Consider the following 20,418-nt stretch of genomic DNA (forward strand, 5'->3'; position numbering starts at 1 on the left):
GGGGGGGGGGGGAAGAGTGGGAGGGGAAACAGCCCTTGCTGGGAAATCAGCAAACACCACACCCTAGGATCTCTCAAATCCTTCTTCTGACCAGATGTCACACAGCTGCTTTTGTCTGTCCATACACCCTCACACCATCTTAGCGGGAAAAGCTGCACAAGGTAATCTGAGACCTGAGTACTTTTATGCAAGAGAAACGCAGATTGCTTAACAAGACAGGCTCAATTGTCTGTCCTATGACACTCAAATCAAGTTGGGAATTTTGATGTGTGTGTTGTTGTTGTTGTTGTTTTCCTCACTAATCATGTAGGGTTGGGAGAGTGGCCAGATTAGTTATAGACTAATAAATAAATGAGGAAACTCCTTTGGAGGAAGGGGCACAGATGAAGTGTGAATTAAATGTTGAATCCTGTTGCACATACAAAAATTAAGGACCCACCATTGCCCTTCTGAAATTCTAGCCAGTCTCTCCAGCTAAAAACAACAGAAAACAGTGCCAAACTATCTTCTCCAGAATGGGTAGGACACAGAGGTAGCAGAGACAGGCGTGGCCACCCTCCAGCCCGTCTTCACACTAGCCCTGTGTGTCCCCATTCCTGACCTCTCCTTTCTAGCTGAGCTGTAGAGTTTTGTTGCTGTCTTTTGGACTTTTTTTTTCTTTTTTGTCCGTCATGGGGCTTGAACTCTGGGCCTGGGCGCTGTCCCTCAGCTCTTCAGCTCAAGGTGAGTGCTCTACCACTTGAGCCACAGCACCACTTCTGGTTTTCTGAGTAGTTTATTGGAGATAAAAGTCTTATGGACTTTCCTACCTGGACTGGCTTTGAACCATTATCCTCAGATCTCAGTCTCCTGAGTAGCTAGGATTTCAGGCATGATCCACCAGTGCCTGGCTTTTTTTTTTTTTTTTTTTTTTTAAGGGCAAGAGTATAGTTTTCATTCTCTTCCCAAGCCCTTCTTGTCCTGAGCATTTTGAATTCCTTCTTTTCCTCACCCTTTCCTACACAGAAGGCAAGAAAAGTGAGTGTGAACTGAGCCAACAGCTAGCTATTCAGAGGCTGGGACACAAGGTGTTTGGATAGAGGGTCCAGGTAGAGCTAGATACATGCAGAGAGCAATGCTTCCCCCTGCTGGTGTCATGAGGAGAAACAGTCCAATTGCTCAACCAAGTTCCATTGGTCTTGGAGCTGTGTCTGGGTATCTTGTCCTGCATCTGGTTATCTTGAACTGGAATGATTCACTCTCTCTTTTCCAAAGCAGCTTCTTGCCTATTTCCTAACCTGGTCATCTGGTATGTAGGCTGGAGCAAGACCATCCCATCCTTTGACAGGGTTAAAAGTGTATCTAGGTGGGCACCGGTGGCACATGCTTGCAATCCTAGCTACTCAGGAAGCTGAAATCTGAGGATCCTGATTTAAAGCCAATCCTGGACAGAAAAGTCCATGAGACTCTTATCCCCAATTAACCACCAGAAAATCGGAAGTAGAGCTGTGGCTCAAAGTGGTAAAGCACTAGCCTTGGACAAAGAAGCTCAGAGACAGTGCCAGGGCCCTGAGTTCAAGCCCCACGACTGACAAAAACAACAAAACCTGTATCCATCCATCATCATTTAGTTCTCATTACCATTGACAGTTTGTTTTTGAAAGCAATACCAGACACTGATCACTGAAGTAAAGCATTTGCTTAGTGAATCTTCATTCTCATTCCATTTCCTGGTAATAAACCATACATGGGTATAGGATGGGACAGCCCTTAGTTCTATGGCCCAGACAAATGTATTGATTGACATCCTATGTGCCCATCTGGAGCCCATCTCCCTCATGGCAAATTCCCAGAATGCTTTGAGGGGAAGCTTCTTGAATCCTACTCCATGAATGCATTGCGAATGCCCTCCTTCTTTGTAGCAGCCATTCTGCTTGGTTAGGTTGGAAACACCTTATCCCATTTTATGGATGAGGAAAGTGATCCCCAAGAACTAGCATTGTGTACTCTGAGGTCACAGGATGGGATAGCTTGAAGGCAATGCTTATCTCTTAGGCTAGAGCTCGCTTTCCTCTTTACTGCTTAGAATAGAATGGTGGCCATCCCCAATATCCAAGAAGGCAGAGGAAACAAGGGCTGTAGCTCCTCCTGCTGGAACCCAAGACCTAAGAAATAGTAATGATCCGATATTCACAGTGACTATTTCCTAAGGATTCATATATGTCATTTCTGCTGCTCTTGCACCATTTTCTGATGCAACTAGGGAAGGCTGACTGATAGAGATCTTGTATGCAACATCTGTCCTGATTAATGGAGTCCTCCACAGCCCAGAGGCACACCCCACTGGGACCCATCTTGGTCTTGTTGAGTCCCCAGTCTTAAGACTTATTTAGTTCCTGAGTCTCCAGGGTGTATATTCTTAATATGTCATGGGCAGGACTTGGCCAAACCAGATTGCACATGGTCCCCAGTGCCCTGGGGCTCCTGTGCCTTGGGCCAGCAGACAAGGGCATCCAGACTTCCACCTCTGTCCTGGGTCCTAAGCCAGCTCCTCAGAAGGGTCCATTTGCAGAGGCTGGGCCCTTGAAGCCTGCTTGTCCAGCCTCAGATACCTGCTGACTGGTAAGAGATGACAGACAGGCTGGAACCAGGGCTGCGCTCTGCGACCTGTCCTCTAAAGGCACCATCCTCAGTAGCCACACCGCCTTTGGGTCCATCTCTAAATCACATCACTAATAAAAGCATCTCTGAGAAGGATGAGAGAGCAAAACAATGGACAAAAACGCCTAACTGATCCCAGGATGAGCAGTGATGTCCCAGGTTGAATTGAGATCCTACTGGGAAGTGTGTGGTTTAATAAAAACCTGAAATTCTAGCCGGGCGCCGGTGGCTCACGCCTGTAATCCTAGCTACTCAGGAGGCTGAGATCTGAGGATCGAGGTTCAAAGCTAGTCAGGGCTGGAAACCCTGGAAACCACCAGAAAACTGGAAGTGCTACTGTAGCTCAAGTAGTAGAGTAATAGCCTTGAGCTGAAGAGCTCAGGGACAGCGCCCAGGCCTAGAGTTCAAGCCCCATGACTGACCAAAAGAAAAAAACAACCACAAAGCAACCCTGAAATTCTGTACATCAAAAATATCTCCACAGGAAGTGGACCTATGGCTCAAGTGGTAGAGCACTATCCTTGAATTGAAGAGCTCAGGGACAGCACCCAGGCCCAGAGTTCAAGCCCCACAACCGACAAAAAAAAAAAAAAAAAAAAAATCCAAAAAAACAGAATCTGGTGGCTCATGTCTATAATCTTGGTTATTCAGGAGGCTGAGATCTGAGAATCAAGGTTCAGAGCCAGCCCAGGCAAGATAAATCTCCAATTCACAGGCAAAAAGTGAGAAGCGGGATGTGGCTCACATGCTAGAGCCAAATGAGAACACAAGGCTAATACCGGTGGAGGGGGGGTGGGGATCTCAACATTACCCAGGTGTAGAGGTGCCTGCCATAATCCCAGCACGCAGGAGGCTGAGGCAGGAGGAGCCATTTAGAGGACAGCCTGGGAAGATAATCATTGGTGAAACCCTTAGCATATTTCCTCTATAAGCTGTCTTGTGTCTTTCATATCCTCACCCCCTCTGACTGTATATTAGATGCCACTTAGCTACTTCCTTGCAACTTTTGAATTTTTAACTCCTCAGTGCATTTCCTATTAAATAGAAAAGGGGAGAATGGCGTGTTAAATCTAAATCAAGGGGCTGGGAAGGTGGCTCAGTGGTAGAGTGCTTGCCTTGCATGCATGAGGCTCTGGGTTTGATTCCTCAGCACCACATAAGCAAACAGAAAAAAGCCGGAAGTGGCGCTGTGGCTCAAGTGGTAGAGCGCTAGCCTTGAGCTGAAGAGCTGAGGGACAGCGCCCAGGCCTAGAGTTCAGGCTCCATGACCGGACCTAAAAAATATTTAAAAAAAAATCTAAATCAAATAAAGTTAATAAATGGACATTTAATGCCAGAAAAAAAAATACCAAGAGGAAATGTCTGCCTGTCTCCTCAACAGAGATCAGGAAAAGGCCGAATGCAACATTCCTCAGCAGCTACCCGCCTCTGCCTTCTGTATCACTGACCCCTTCCAGAGCCCCCTTCCCTTCCTGCCCCCAGGGGTCCTGATGAACTCTGCTCAGGGCTGAGGAGGCCTAGAGGAGCTGCCCTGGCAGCTCTTTCTATTCTGCTCACAACACAGCTCTGTGTGGGCCATGAGGAGGGTATAGAAGCTCCTTGATGATGATGTTGCTTTCGGATAAGAATCTAGAAGGCCTGAGTCATGGCCTAGGCCCATGGGTGGGTCCTTCTATGCAAACACGTGGTGACAGACCCAGCTTCCAAAGGAGCCAGTTCCTACATTCAGGGTGCAGCTGGAAAACATGTATGCATGGGTACCGTTTCTATAGCCCTGCAAGGATGTCCTGGGGTCAGGAGAATGAATAGGGCCATCTGTTCTCTTTCTGGGGCACTGAGGACTCAGGAATCTCCTCTTTGCATTCTGATTCATCTAGCCCAGGCCTTTGCCTGTCTAAAACAGACTGCAAGATGGGAGTGAGGCTACTTCTCTGCCTAAACCCTTCCCCACACACCCCTTCCCCTCTCCTCACCATGCTGTTTTGCGTAGTTTGAGAGAGGATTTTGGCTAGAGTTAAAACTACAGAGAGTCCCACCACCATTACCTGGCAGGCTGAAGATGAAACCCCATTTAGTGGCCAGTCTCTTAGCTGGCCATCCCCAAGCTCTAGAGAGAACCTTCTGTTCAGGAATAGGAACACATCGCCATCGTGTGGTAGAAGACTGTCTGTGCAGGTAGTCACAGCTCCTCTAAAGGTCCTCCCTACATGTACCCAGGGACAACTGTCAAGCTGAGATCACAGCCAAACTCCTAGAGAGGCCCAGACTCCTGTGCTAGGCCAACATTGCAATTCGATAACTTTATTGAGGAAGACATCAGGAATAAAGACCAGTGCAGAAGCTGGACTCATGGCAGAAAACAGTGGTGTTCTTCTTCCTCTGTCTAGACTTGCTCTGTCGAGACTGTCCAGACAGCTCAGAGGAAGGGAGACAAAACCCAAAAACCCAAACCTAGAAAAACTCTTCTAACCTTGCCTCGCGCAAGATTCCATCCTAGCTGCTTCAGTAGTACTAGCTAGGACATGCATTGGGTGAAGACAATGGCTGACTTGGTGTTCAGGGTTTACTGGACCCTGAGATTCAATGCTAAAGCTCAGGGAGTTGAGATGGGTGCCAGTTACTCATGCCCATAATCCTAACCACTTAGGCAGCTGAGATCTGAGGATTGTGGTTCGAAGCCAGCCTGGGCAAGAAAGTTCAAAGTCCATAAAACTCTTATCTCCAATTAACAGTGGCTCCACTGTGAGCTGTGGCTCAAGTGGTAGAGTGCTAGCCTTAAGCAAAATAAAAGTTCAGAGACAGTGCCCAGGCCCTGAGTTCAAGCCCTAGGACCATACAATTTAAAAAATTTTTAAAAGATGGTTACCCACTTTGCTCACCAGTTCTTAGCTCTCCTGTCTGGCTCTAGGTCTCCTTAAGTGCAGTTAACAAAGACTCTGGGACTGTAGCCCAGGAATCTGCCTGGCAGCAAGTCACCAGTGGTTCTCAGGAAATACCAGGCTTTGCCAGCCTCAACTCCAACACTTTCCATTGATAGTTTCTCACTGGGTCCTGTGTGATCCAGACTCAACTAGACAGAAAGCCATCAGGATAAGGCACAGAACACCTCAAGGACAAGATCTTGAAAGCACCCCAAAAGACATCTCAACACCAGGCTCCAGATCTCACATACAGAATTGACCAGAGGCTGAAACACTTGCTCTCCACTCCCTGTGGGCTGCTGGTACCCTTCATCCATACCTTCAAGCATGCTGGGTACCCACAGCGTGGCTCCAAGGGAGCGGGCTTCCATGGCAGATAGCCATGATCACTGATACAAACACAACAATTTCAGATACTGCTACATAGAGTAGGAAGAGCCAGCAGGAGGGTGTAATGGGGAGGGACTCTGCCCAACAACATCTCTGGGGTGTTGACTGAGCTCTAAAGATTGAGCAACCAACTACCCTAAGATTGGGGGGGAGATGTTCCAAGAGAAGGACTAGCTATTGCAAAAGCCCTGGGTAGAAACAAGGAACAGAAACAAGAGTGACTGGAACACAGCGAGGCAGGACAGGGTGATAGGAACTGAGGTTGGAGAGATGGGCAAGGTTTAGTTCAGCCTGGGGACTTTGGGACCCCTGAAGGTCTTTGCATTTTGTAATGCATGCAAGGGAAAGTCATGAAATGACGAGACCTGATTTGCATAAGTAATGGTTCATTTGGATTTCTGTGTGGAAAAAGGGGCCAGGAAGAAATGAGAACTTCATCACACTCAGGTACTCGGATTAAGGTTCATTTTGTGGGATGATAAAGACTAGAGCAGGGCTGGCAAAGGAAAAGAAGCAAGTGTGGTGTTCTGAATGGGTCAGGCAAGGTGGCAAGTGTGTTCCCCGGAGGCCACCATGTTTAGAGGCACAGGAGGGGACATAGGCTCGTCCCCAGGACAGTCTAACAGTTCGAAAAACTATAACTTTTGTTTAGCCAGAAAGGATTCTGTCTTTTCCTTCTGAGACAGAAAAGTTCTAGGATTTTTTCAGGGGAGGGCAGCACTGGGGGGTTTGAACTCAGTCTCCGACTTCCTATGCAGATGCTGTACCTCTTGAGCCATACCCTCCTCCCTTATTTTTTGCTTTATATTTCACATTTTTGCCTTATTTAGCTTTGGACTAGGATCCTCCTACTATCTTACAGCCTCTGGTGTACTTGAGATCACTTGAGATCCCAGCTCTTCTGATTGAGATGAGGGTCTTGATAACTGTTTTGCCCAGGCTGACCTCAAACCACAATCCTGATGTCTCCAGAAGAATTGTGAAAAATAAAATCAATCATCCAAGCAAAGGGTCATGTTATACATGACGCTATTCATCGAGATCCCTTTGGCTATGAGTGATAGACTGACTGATAGACCCTTCTTCCCCCCCCCCCCCATACTAACCAGGGGATACAAAAGGGAAATGTTTTTGGCCCACACAACCCAACCACAGAAAGTACATAGATAGGTGAAGCTGGTGTTAGAAATGAAACACTCAGGGGATATGGGTGTAGCCCAGTATTGGAAAGGAAGAGAAGCCATCAGACACTTTCAGATCTGTCTCTTTCCTGCTTCCCATTCCCCCACTCCTCTCTTCTCCTGGATCCACATTCCTTGGCGTTTCAATGGTGGCCACATGGACAGCTCCTTAGGGTGAGGAAGGGAGGGGCCCGAGCAGCTCTCCCGCATAGATAATGTGAGGCTTGGTGGAGTGCTTGGCGCTCTTGTGACAGCCTTTGGCTGGACAGGACAATCTCCATCTTCTCCCCCAGTGGATACTTTTCCTAAGCAGAATATGCCAGGAGTCTGTGGAGAAGGGACCTACTGGGAATGTGAGCTCTACCACTTGAGCCACACAGCTCCACTTCTGGCTTTTTTTTTTTTTTTTTTTTGGTGGCTAACTGAAGATAAAGAGATTCTCCTGCCTGGGCCAGCTTTGAATCACAATCCTCAGATCTCAGCCTCCTGAGTAGCTAGGATTATAGGCATGAATAAACAACATTATGGTTTAGTTTTAAGACAGGATTTTATTATGTTTTTTTCCCAGGCTGGCTTTGAACTCGAGATCCTTTTGACTCCACTTCCCAGTAGGTAGGATCACAGATATGTACTGCTACACTAAGTTCCACATGGCTGCTGATGCTATAGTAGTTAATACTTAGGAGCCCAGGAAGAATGCTAGAATTATAAGCTTACAGTTGAGGAGCCAGCCTCTGAATATATAACTCACTTCATAGCAACTTTAAACCAAATATATACCCAGAATAATGGATGGATACCTTTTGGTACTTTTGCCTTTGTTATATATTTTCATGATGATATATCCCGAAGATTATATTGGACAGATCCATCTACAGCTTATGCTTGGAAAGCAACTGCAATAAGCCAATTGGCTAGAATTGTTTCAGAATCTCTGCGAAAGAATTACACAGAAGATACTGTAACAAATATCAATGAAACTATCCAATTAGCAAAGAAGACCTTTGCTAGAAGGTGTCCAGCCTGGGAGGAAGCATTGAACTGACAGTAATAAGAAGAAATCAGCCTTTGAAGGTTAGTGCCAAAGAAATTGAATTAAAGTAAAACTAAAAACAACAGAAAAGGAAAGGAAGAGGCAGAGAGGAAAAACAAAACTGCCAAGTTCCAAGGAAGGATCCTAGCAAGTTAGGTTGTACTACTTGGAATTACCTCGTGAGCTTTAGAGCAAATGCGTTAGCTTGAGCTTTCTATTTCATTCTTATAGAGTTATCCACTTACCTGTGGATTTATCGCACATAGTTCTGACCAAGCACAACTGAAAAATAACTTTTAAAAAAATCAAAGAAATTTAAAAAATTCCTGCACACTCATGACACATTTCAGTCTCCATTTGGCATCAGTTCTGTTTAAATCTGCTGAGTGTTTCCCTGCCCTTCATTTTATGAAAATGCCTCCCCCAACGCACATGGCGGCCAGACACCAATGGCTAACTCTTGTAATCCTAGCTACTGGGGAGGCTGAGATACTAGGATTGCAGTTTGAATCCAGTCCGGGGAAGGAAAGTCCATGAGACATTGGAGATAAATATCTCCACTTAACCACCAAGAGGCTGGATGTAGAGTTGTGGCTCAAGAGGTAGAGTGAAGTTGTAAAGTGGTAGAGGGTAGAAGTGGTAGAGTACGTTGTGCACTTGAATCAAGAAGCTCAGGGACAGCACCAAGGCCCTGATGACCCCCCCCCCCCCACACACACACACAAAGAAAAGCTCTCACCACCACACCTGCCCATTCTTATGTCTCATACATTTTAAGCTTAATTTCTTCTGAAATGTTTTCAGTAAATTTCTTGAAAATGCCAATCTTTACTCTTTTGCTCAAAAATGAAAATAATCCCTACTAAAGAATAAAATGAAGTAGTGATATACTGTCAACCACGAAGGAATCTTGTAAGGAAAGCTAGAATCAGTCACAAAAGATCACAAGGTATATAAGTCTGGAAGTCCAAAATCAGGAACTCCATTGAGACAGGATGTAGATTAGCGGGGAGAGAATGTGACCAGAGGATGGAGAGAGTAAGGGGAGAGAATAACAAGTAAACTTTTTGTTTTTGGAAGCAAGGGAAGTACTCAGAAATCGGCCATGGTGATCACACATAGCTATAAACACACAAAAATCTATTAAGTTGTGCACCTAAAACAAATGAATTAGGTGATACCTTATTTGTATACCAATAGATTTTTTTAATTGGTTATGGGGCTTGAACCTGAGCTCTTTTGCTCAGGGCTAGCACTCTACCAATTTGAGCCACAGCTCCACATCTGGTGTTCTGGTGGTTTATTGGAGATAAGAGTTTCACAGCTTTCTTGCCTGGGCTGGCTTTGAACAGTGATCCTCAGATCTCAGCCTCCTGAGTAGCTAGGATTAGCTCTGCCCAGCTAAAGATTATTTTAAACAAAGGAGGGGGGAGGAGAAGGAGGAGGGGGAAGAGGGGGAGAAGGAGGAGGGGGAGGAGGGGGAGAAGGAGGAGGGGGAGGAGGGGGAGAAGGAGGAGGGGGAGGAGGGGGAGAAGGAGGAGGGGGAGGAGGAGGAGGGGGAGGAGGGGGAGGAGGAGGAGGGGGAGGAGGGGGAGGAGGAGGGGGAGAAGGAGGAGGGGGAGGAGGAGGGGGAGGAGGAGGGGAGGAGGAAGAAGAAACTTAAAAAAAAGATACTATATTCCTTTCCAGGCCTGAGCTGGTTTTCTAAAGGAGGCTCACCACCGTTCTCCCTGTGTGCGTGTGTGTGTGTGTGTGTGTGTGTGTCACACCCCCGCTAGGACTAGATGAAGCACTTTCTCACATCACATTTGACATGGAGTTGGGTGGAGTGTGACAGTCACCAACCGGACAGGGATGACAGCTGAGACAACCCAGGCGCCACCCGCCTCGGTCCTTCTCCCAGCTTTCCATCCACAAGGTAACAATTATGACGTGCACAAGAACAGCTTAACTGGAGGTGGAGCTGGTGGAGCGCTGGCCTTAAGCAGAAAAGCTCAGGGACAGACAGAGCCCAGGCCCTGAGTTCAAGACCCAGGATAGGCAAGGAAACAAATCAAAGCCGCTGAACCGCCCTTTAGACAGAGGGCGCCCTAACTAGTACCCGTGCCCGCTTTGCCCCCACACCTGGGGGGGCGGGGAACAGGTGCACCGCCCGCTGACAGACGGCCGCTGGCCCCAACCCCAGCGGGCCTGGGGCATCCCGGCCCCGCCCACCCCGCTTCCGGTATTCCACAGGTCCGGGAGAGGTCGCCTCGCGGGTCGCTGGCTGCCACCGTCCTTCGGGGGCGCCCCACCCGGATGGGGTGCCGGGGCGCGGGTGCCTGTGTGTGGGGGGGTGTGGGGGGTGCTGGGGGAGACGGAAGCAACCCCGCCCCCCCCCGCTGCCCCGGGGAGGCTCGGGGCGCCACGCCCCCGGGCCCGGCCCCGCCGCTAGGGAGCGCCCCGGAGCCCGGAGCCCGCGTGCGGGGGGGGGAGGGGCCCGCGTGCGGGGGGGAGGGGCCCGCGTGCGGGGGGGCTGCGGCCCCCCAGGGACCCAGGCGTCCCCCAGAGAAATGGGAAGGGCGGTGGGCGCGCGCCCGGCTCACGCCGCTGGACGCGGCGCCCGGCACAGAGACCGGGAAAAACGGGCGGGAGGCTCCGCCGCGGGCGGCCCTGCAGACCGCGCGCCTCTAAAGCCTACGCTCTCCTTCCGCAGAGAGATAAAACGGGACGGGGGCGTGGGGACGCCCAAAAGGCTCGTGCTCCAGGTGAGGCTCGAACTCACAACCTCGGCATCGCTCTGCATGTACTGCTGTATAAGTACCGCGCGCTAACCGATTGCGCCACTGGAGCTCCGCTGTGCAGGCCCGGCGAAGGCTCTATCAGGGTTTGCCTGGCCCCGGGCGGCCTCCGCCGAGCATGCGCGGCTGCCGCCTGCAAACCACCGCTCGAATCCCGGCTTCCCCGGGACTCCCGGCCGAGCGCACGGGCGCCGCCGGGTAGCGGGGGTCCCCTCGGGGGTGACGGGGCCGGACGGCGAGGCGGAGGCGGAGGCCCGCGTCCTCCGCGGGGCTGGGGCTCCGGGGAGCGGGCGGGGGGCGGGGCGGGCCTGGCCGCGGCGGTGACGTGCGCCGAGGGGCGGAGCCGCGCGGGCGGCGCGGGTGGAGACGGCCCCGAGGGCCCGCGCGCGGGCCGGCCCACCGCCCCCCGGCCCCCTGCGGGCCTGGGGCCGCCCCCTGGGGTGCCGAAGGCGGGTCCCCAAAGTCCGGGCGGGCCGCCCAAGCCCCGCCCCGAGGTTTTGTTGCGCTTTGGTTGGGCCACGCGGTGAGTGTTAATTTTCAAACTGCGTTTCCAGCCTCGAAACCCAGTAACCCGGAGAGATGGCAGACTGTCCACGGATGCCTTACAGCGACGAAGGCGGACTCGGCTGAACTGGGACTGTTTCATAGACACTTTCGACGTGGTAAAGACATTTTAGGAGCTTAAAAGAATTACACTTTACTACAAGTACAGTGTAAAATCCAGAACACACACACACATCTATACAGCTATATGTAGATATATAGGTTAATGTATATATTCATGTATACATACGCGTCTCGTATATAATGTGCGTATATGTGTATGTAAATGTGTACATATATATCACTAATACATTAATGCATGTATAAATGAGCCTATATACATGATATACATTTAATACACACGTGTATACACATAAATGCGTTTCTATATATCAGAATATATCATAACATTTATTAATATGTGCACATATGGATTTATGTATTAACGTATACCATACCTTATATGAATATGCATTATATGCATGTATAAGATATATTAATATATACGTGTGGGTATATATACATATATGTTGAGATATATATATATACATTTACATATCCTATTTACAATGTCTCCTCAAAGCAGCTTGCATGTGTACAATCCGCTCTTCCTGAGTTTCAAGGTGAGCACACCTGGCAAACCTTGAGCAGCAGGCTCTCCTCTCCCCCATTCACCTCTCCACCCTACTGGCTCAGCAGATCACGTGGTCTCATCTGTGTGCCAGGGGAAGGCAGCACCTCATGAAAGGAACTTGAACGACTTCCCAACGCCAGGGAAATTGAGGCTCTGGGCAGGAACCTGGAGAAAATAGCACTGAACTGGAGGCAGGGGATCAGAACCTCCTGGGAACACTGCTGAGACCTGCAAACCACTTTTCCCTCCCAGACTCCTCCAGGGAGCAGTGAGCTGGCCTCTCAGCTTGATCATCATTGATTCTCTTCAATCCAGGCTTTTAAGTGACAGGCGATTGTGCCGACCTGTTCTCCCCTCCCTCATCATGGTGCTCATCTTTACCTATAGCCTGCACATGATACTTAGCCTCAAGACCATGGATCGCTTTGATGACCATAAAGGCCTTGCTGTCTCTTTGACCTAAATCGTATGAGCTGTGGCACTGAGGGTTTGAGGGTATGGGGCATCCAGGCTGTCATTTTCACACCTTGTGCTTCCGGTGAACCTCCTATGTCCCTCCACCTGTCCTGCCCCGGCCTCAACCTGCTGAGGGTCTTCCGTGGGCTACCCCGCCATTCTTATTGAAATGTACAATTCTCTATAGATCTAACTGTCTGACAAGCCCGTAAGTGTAAGGGATGGTAGATCTAGGGTCTCCCTTCTTATTTATTCTTGTCTGTCCACCCGTATTCCTTCTCTGGAAGTGCTTATTCCTTGCACTGAAGCGCATGCTCCCCTCAGAAATGTTCTGGGACTCTGCAGCAGCCAGAAGTTGAGGTCATAGGAGTTTGCGGAGTATGTGGAAATACTATTTCACTGAATGACTAGCTCGGCTAGCATCATAATTTTTATTTTTGTGAGGTGATAAGAATAAACAGTACACATGAAAAAAAAAGTCCTGAGAAGATTGAAGAGGATCAATGATGATCAAGCTGAGAGGCCAGCTCACTGCTCCCTGGAGGAGTCTGGGAGGGAAAAGTGGTTTGCAGGTCTCAGCAGTGTTCCCAGGAGGTTCTGATCCCCTCCCTCCAGTTCAGTGCTATTTTCTCCAGGTTCCTGCCCAGAGCCTCAATTTCCCTGGCGTTGGGAAGTCGTTCAAGTTCCTTTCATGAGGTGCTGCCTTCCCCTGGCACACAGATGAGACCACGTGATCTGCTGAGCCAGTAGGGTGGAGAGGTGAATGGGGGAGAGGAGAGCCTGCTGCTCAAGGTTTGCCAGGTGTGCTCACCTTGAAACTCAGGCAGGAAGAGCGGATTGAGGAGCCATTGTAAATAGGACATGCAAATATATATACATATATCAACATATATGTATATATACCCACATGTATATATTATATATATACATATATAATATACATATACTGTAAGATATACATTAATATATGAATCCATATGCATACATATTAATATATACATGTTATGATATATTCTGATATTTGTATATACACATTTATGTGTATCTATACATATGTGCATTAAATGTATATCGTGTACATATGCTCATTTATACACATATATTAATATATTAGTGATATTACACATTTACACATATAGTACATTATATACGAGAGACATATGTGTACATGAATATATACATTAACCTATATAGCTACATATGACCTTATAAATATGTGTGTGTTCTGGATTTTACTACTTGTAGTAAAGTATAATTTCTATCCTTTCAGAAGTGACTCTGGCACCATGTAACTCTTATCAACACCTTGAAATTATATATTTTTTATTTCTTTGACACAGTGTCTCATTATGTAGCCAGGCTGGACTGGAACTTGAGGTACTCCCACCTCAATCTCCCAAGTGCTGGGATTACAATCATGTGTCACCATCCCGACTACATTGATATTACTTTACTCATTTAATAGATTGCATAACATATGTAATAAAGAAGGGATTTTTAAAAATAAAACTTGCTTTAGAACCATGTATAGTTTTAAAAGTTATGCCTGTAATATAAAAAAGTCTCAATCTTTTGCATTTACCAAGTAATTCAAGCTTTTAATATAATCATGTAAGAGAAAAGCATGTTTTGCTAGCAAATAACTTTTAAAATAACATGTTGTATTTGGTATAGGAACAAATGTGCTGTACATTAAAATGTATCAACTTTAATGACTCACTGTAGCATCAGAAATAGACAAAACTGCTTTCCTAAATGAATGTTTGGAATTTATGCCTTTTTCTCTTGTTAAAAAAAAACTAGTTTTTTTATTATTATTTCCATGTTTTTATGTCTAAGTGATGAGATAAGACAGGGGTTCCTTTCGCCATCTGTAAATACCATTCTGCAAATAACAAGAAGGGGGTGTGACCAGTCTTTATTCCTGATAATGAAGGCCAAATTGCATGCAATGGTCACTGTATTTTCTTGTTATGGCTTTGGTTTCTGTGGTACAAGAGACCTCATGGTACGCTATACAAACAGTTTGGTTAGCTTGGCATAATTTGTGGATCTACTGAATAAGGATGTCTTGATTCAAATTTATAAAATTACCATTTTATGGGCCTCATTTATTTTAGCAAACTTCTTTATTTATTTTCATGATGGTTACTTACGAAGCAGTGCAGGACTTCAACGTTGCTGTAGAACAGTTAAAACACACATAAGGTACATAAGAAGCAGCTGTCATGGATGGATATCTATTGTGCAGCAGCTTCCATGTATACTGGCCAGCTTACCTCCACAAGCTCCTACGTGATTCCAGTTTAATTAGGGAGGGTTTTGACAATTAATTGCTATTTTTTAAAAATAGAAATTTAAAAGATGTAACAGGTAAATGCCCTTGAGGATATCCAAGTTGGCAGTGCCACACAGAAACTTAGCCCCTGTAGGGAAATGACCCTCCATCCCCTGAGGAGGGGGAAATGTCAGGGTCCCAAGGCATGGGCTCTAGGGAAGTACCACGCAGATGTGAGCAGGAAAGAGTGCAGCTGGATGGTGAATTATACTCAGATCCCCTCTCTCTTTTCTTTCTCTTTCTCTCATTTACGGTGTATTGAAACCAAAGGAAAAAAATTGTGATGAGAAAACAGTAAAATATTGATTAAAAAAAAAAAAAAGCCAGGTGCTGGTGACTTGTGTCCATAATCTTAGCTACTCAGGAGGCTGAGATCAAAGAATCATGGTTCAAAGCCAGGCCAAGCAGAAAAGTCTATGAGACCAATTAACCACCATTTCTGGTGGTTAATTCCTGAATTGGAATAGATTGCTAGCAAACAAAAACAAAAACAACTACTCAGGGACAGCACCCAGGCCCTGAGTTCAAGCCATAGGACTGGTACAGACACACACACACACACATACACACACACACAGACTAAAAGCTATTTGTTCAGTTTGATTTTGTTTTTAAGACAGTGTAACAGAGTCTATTCAAGTTTTAAATGCATTCGCTAGCCCAGCAGGTTGTTTAGGATTCTCCCCTATGAAAACATCTATAGTTGTGAACAACCATGCCATATTCTATCCTATCTAAGATGACTTCCAATGTAATGTTATGGGATGTATCACTGTGGGACACATTATCATTTTAATGACAGCACTTTCATGTCACTTTGAACTTTTATTTTTATACTTATTAAAATAGCTCTTTTTTTAAGATGGACTCCAATGCACATTTTATCATGACCTCCCTTTCTCCCTCTGCCCGCCCCCCCTCCCGCATGGCTACAGCTTCTGCTTAGCTCTTCTGCTTCTTGGTTTCTTCCACTCATAAATCAGCAGACGCTTCAGGAAGAAAGTAGTTCAGACCGGGCGCTGGTGGCTCACGCCTGTAATCCTAGCTACTCAGGAGGCTGAGATCTGAGGATCGTGGTTCAAAACCAGCCCGGGCAGGAGAGACCGTGAGACTCCTATCTCCAATAAACCACCAGAAAACCGGAAGTGGTGCTGTAGCTCAAGTGGTAGAGCGCTCGCCTTGAGCTGAAGAGCTGAGGGACAGCGCCCAGGCCCAGAGTTCAAGCCCCACGACCGACAAAAAAAAAAAAAAAGAAAGTAGTTCAGGATATGGAACTCACCTCAGGTTACTTCTCCTGTAATTCTGGGCCCCCAACTTCTGAACAACCTTGGTACTCATTGTTGCCTTCAAACAATGAGGGTTTTTTTGTTTTTGTTTTGGGTAGTCATATATATTTTTTATTTTAAGTAGTTGTACAAAGGAGTTTTAAATAGTTGTACAGAGGAGTTTCAACAAGTCAGAATATGAGTACAATGCTGATCCTCCTCCCCTACCTTTTCCAGCCCCATTAACACCTTCAAACTTTATAATACCATTTTTACATACGTACATTGGATATAATGACTGTATTTGCCTTCCTTCCTCTCCCTGTTCATCTGTTCCCCTTCCTCTCCCCCATCCCAACAAAATGTGTCAGCCTCATGGTATTTATCTGTTAAACTGCTCAGAAGAGTTACACCTTTAGAATCCTCCTCTGAGGATCTTTAATCTGTTTGTATACATATGCATATAATCCTGCATTTGTTTTTATATGTGTTTATAATTTAGACCTAACTTCTACATATGAAAGAAAACATATACCTTTTGTCTCTCTGAGCCAGATATACTTCACTTAACATAATTTTTTCTAGGTCCATCCATTTCCCTGGAAATGATACAATATTCTTTCTGTTCCTGGAGCTTTTGTCTTCAAGGCTACCCCTTGAACCACACAGACTTAACTGCCTGAGCTGGACTTGAACCATGATTCCCAGATTTAAGCCTCTTGAGTAGCTAGGATTACAGACGTGACCCACCAGCATCTAGCTTCTACCACACTTATAATCCACTCATCCATGATAGGGCCTTGGGGTTGTTTCCAATCTTGGCTATGGTGAATAGTGCAGCAATGAATGTGGATGCACAAGAGTCTTACTGTGTTTTGTGTAGTCATATGTTTAAATTATAGAACATAAAGCAGTGTGAACCAGTCAGTTAAGACCTCTGCTCCATCTTAGGAGATGAACACAAAAGGCACAATGTCTATGTGGATCTAATCATGCAAAATAAGGTTTATCGAAATTAACTCCAGGAAATGGAAACAAGAGGGTTTTTTTTCCTTTTCTCCTGTTTTTGTTTTATTTTTCTCTTCTTCGTTCGCTCATATGTCTTTGGGAGGGTAAGGGGAGCATAGAAATGGCGGGACAAAGGGTGGACAAAAGCAGCAAGGGCACTCACTGGACACTATGTTGAAAATGTGCTATACAACGTGTGAGTGGAGATAGGAGGGAAAAACTGGGAGAGACAAGGGAAGGGGTGACGCTATCCAAAAAGAAATGTACTCATTAGCTGACTTTTGTAACTGTAACTCCTCTGTCTATCACCTTGATAAGACACCCTTCCTTGCCTGCTCTATAATCCTGGATCTGACCTGTAGACACTGTGCTTTGTCAGCTGGTCTACCACCACCCTCACAGGCCTTGTCAGTAAAAGTGCTGAAGGAGCACTAATGGGCTTTTCTTCCTTGGCCCAGTACTGTCTTTCTCGCTTCCCAGTAAGATATTCCCAGCACCCAGCAGATAGTTTCCCATTTGTCAACCCTGACTCAGCCTCTCAGCCAACTTCTTTGCCACTCAGAGGGTCACTTCTGTGCCGGCACCCCTGAACTCTAGATCTCTGCTAAGGTCCTGGAGCTAGCAGCTGCTCCCTTCAGCTGGTAGACTGGTACTCTTTTGTATGGGTGGCAGGGGAGGGCAGTAAGGGGCATGGGTTGAACTCAGTGAGGCCTTGGCAATCACTCAGCTTTATCACTCAAGGCTAACACTCTCACCACTTGAGCCACACTGCCAAACTTGTCTTTTGCTGGTTCTTTTTGGAGATGGAGTCTCACAGTCTTTTCTGCCTGGGTTGGTTTTGAAACACAATTCTCTAGGTTTTAGCCTTCTTAATAGGTAAGATTAGAAGTGAGACTTCAGCTGGCAATTCCAGTATTATTTATCCCTATTTACTAGTTAATAACTTTTTACTCTAGATCTTTTCTGTTCAAATAAATAGTGTGGTGTCCTGACTTGATCATTCAAGTCAGGAGATCCTGAACTAGCATGCATTGTTATTTCATTTGTCACTTGGGAAAAAATTCTTCCACAGAATGTGGAGAACACGGTAGTCTGAGGTGCAATTCCAGGGCTTTATGGTGTAAAGACTTTTCAGCACTTCCTGTGCAGCAGATACTGCTCCAAGAACTTTCCATTGTACTCACTGAAGCCCTCACAATTCTCACCACTACTGTATCACCATCCCCTTTATAGACATCAAGTAACTAAGGCATAATAAAGTCAGGTGGTTTACAAGAACCTGGTAAAGCTGAGATTTAGAACCAGATTGTAAGGCTGAAGTGTCTGCCTCAACACTACACAGAACGGATGGCTCATATTGCCACCTGGCCACCTGGAGGAGACTGGTGCTTGCCACGGGGAACTATCCCCCTCAAGGGCACTCAGAGGCCCTACACAACGATGGCCAAAGGGTTTACCTTGAAATGGAAGACCAGTTAGAACAACAGCCATGAAATGAATAGAAATGAAAACTAGGACCCAGGTACATGGAGCATCCCAATGCCTAGATGACCTCCTGCTGAGAGGTGGACTCCAGTCAGCCTAGCAATGGTTGGATCCCAACCTAATGGGGAAACAGGATACAGGAAGGGAAGTCATGGAGGCTAAGCACAGGTACTAATGGGGACTTCCTTTGAGAGAAGGAGAAGAGTCTTAACAGAATCAGCTACAGAGAATATTGACCCTGAGGTGTGAGAATCTGGGATGAATAGGAAAGCCCACCACCTGGGGCCAAAGAAACACAAAAAACTGGGCTAAAACAGCCTATGTTCATGAACTGTTCAGCAACACTGGTAGAATGAGTTCAATAATGTTCTGTTATACTAACACACACAGTTATTACTTGTTTATATTAGTTATGTGTGTGTGTAGCTTAGCCATTCTATGGATGAATGTCTTAGGCTACTTCCTATTTGGGCTATTAGGGATAAAGCTGCTTAAAGCATTCTTAAACGCATCCTTTTGCTTGTCTGTCTCATGTAAATTTGAAGTGGAATTACTGGGTCATACGTTTCTTTTTTCTTCTTCTTTTTTCTTTTTTTTTTTTTCTGATCCTGGGTCTTGAACTCAGGACCTGGGCTCTGTCCCTGAGCCTCTCTGTGCTCAAGGCTAGTGCTCTACCATTTGAACTACAGCACCACTTCCATTTTTTTCTGTTTATGTGACTGAGGAATTGAATCCAGGGCTTCATGCATGCTAGGCAAGCACTCTACCACTAAGCCACATTCCCAGCCCACACTGTCTTTTTTTTTTTAATATGGTAAAATATATACAACATCAGTTACATATGGAGCTCAGTCTAGCATGTACAAGGCCTTAAGTTTCATTTCTAACAATGGAAAAAAAGGAAACATAAACTGCTTTGCCAATAATCATACAGTTCAATTTATAAAAGCCAGTATGGTGACACACACCTATAATCTCAGTACCAGCACTTAGGAGGCTACGGCAGTAGGATCACAAGTTCGAGGACAACCTGGGCTGCATAGTGAGACCCAGTCTCAAAAAGAAAGACAAGCATACATAATGTCAAATTTACTATTTTAACATGTGCAAGTCAGTGGCAGGCAATTATTCACATTGTTTGTGCCATCATCTCCACATTTTCATCCTCCTAAACTAAACTCTACCCATTAAATAGTAACTCCATTGCCTACACACAGACACACAGACACATACACAAACATACACACACACACACAGACACACACAGACACACACACACACACACACCCTCTGGAGACTATTATTCTGTCTGCAAATTTTTAACCATTTTTGTATTCATGGAAGTGACTTCATGCAATATTTGTCTTCTTGTATCTGGCTCATTTCCTTTCATAAACTATTTTAAGATGTATCGATTTTTACCCTGTCATCACACTTTCATTCCTTTTTAAGGCCCATTATATGTTAATTATACATTCATCTGAAGATGGACATTTGGATTGTTTCTCTCTTTTACCTATTTGTGAATAATGCATGCTGCTGTGAACATGTGTATAAACATCTATATGAGGCTCTGCTTTCTGTGCTGTTTTTGTGTTTTTGTTTTTGCTTGGGGTTTTTTTTGGTCAGTTAGGGAACTTGAACTCAGGGCCTGGGTGCTTGTCCCTGGGCTCTTGTTCAAGGCTCTACCACTTTGATCCACAGTACCACTTCCAGTTTTCTGGTGGCTAATTAGAGATAAGAG

At 46.0% G+C, this 20,418-nt stretch overlaps 1 non-coding gene across 1 annotated transcript; it reads right to left on the reverse strand.

Moving 5' to 3' along the window:
* Positions 1–10,904: 10,904 nt before the first annotated feature.
* Positions 10,905–10,997, reverse strand: Trnai-uau. The gene is given in 2 exon segments: positions 10,905–10,940; positions 10,960–10,997. It is a non-coding gene; the product is annotated as a tRNA-Ile (tRNA).
* Between the last annotated feature and the right edge of the window lie 9,421 nt (positions 10,998–20,418).

Source organism: Dipodomys spectabilis, unplaced genomic scaffold (genome assembly GCF_019054845.1).
Source record: "Dipodomys spectabilis isolate Male_0828 unplaced genomic scaffold, ASM1905484v1 ptg000026l, whole genome shotgun sequence".
NCBI lineage: Eukaryota > Metazoa > Chordata > Mammalia > Rodentia > Heteromyidae > Dipodomys > Dipodomys spectabilis.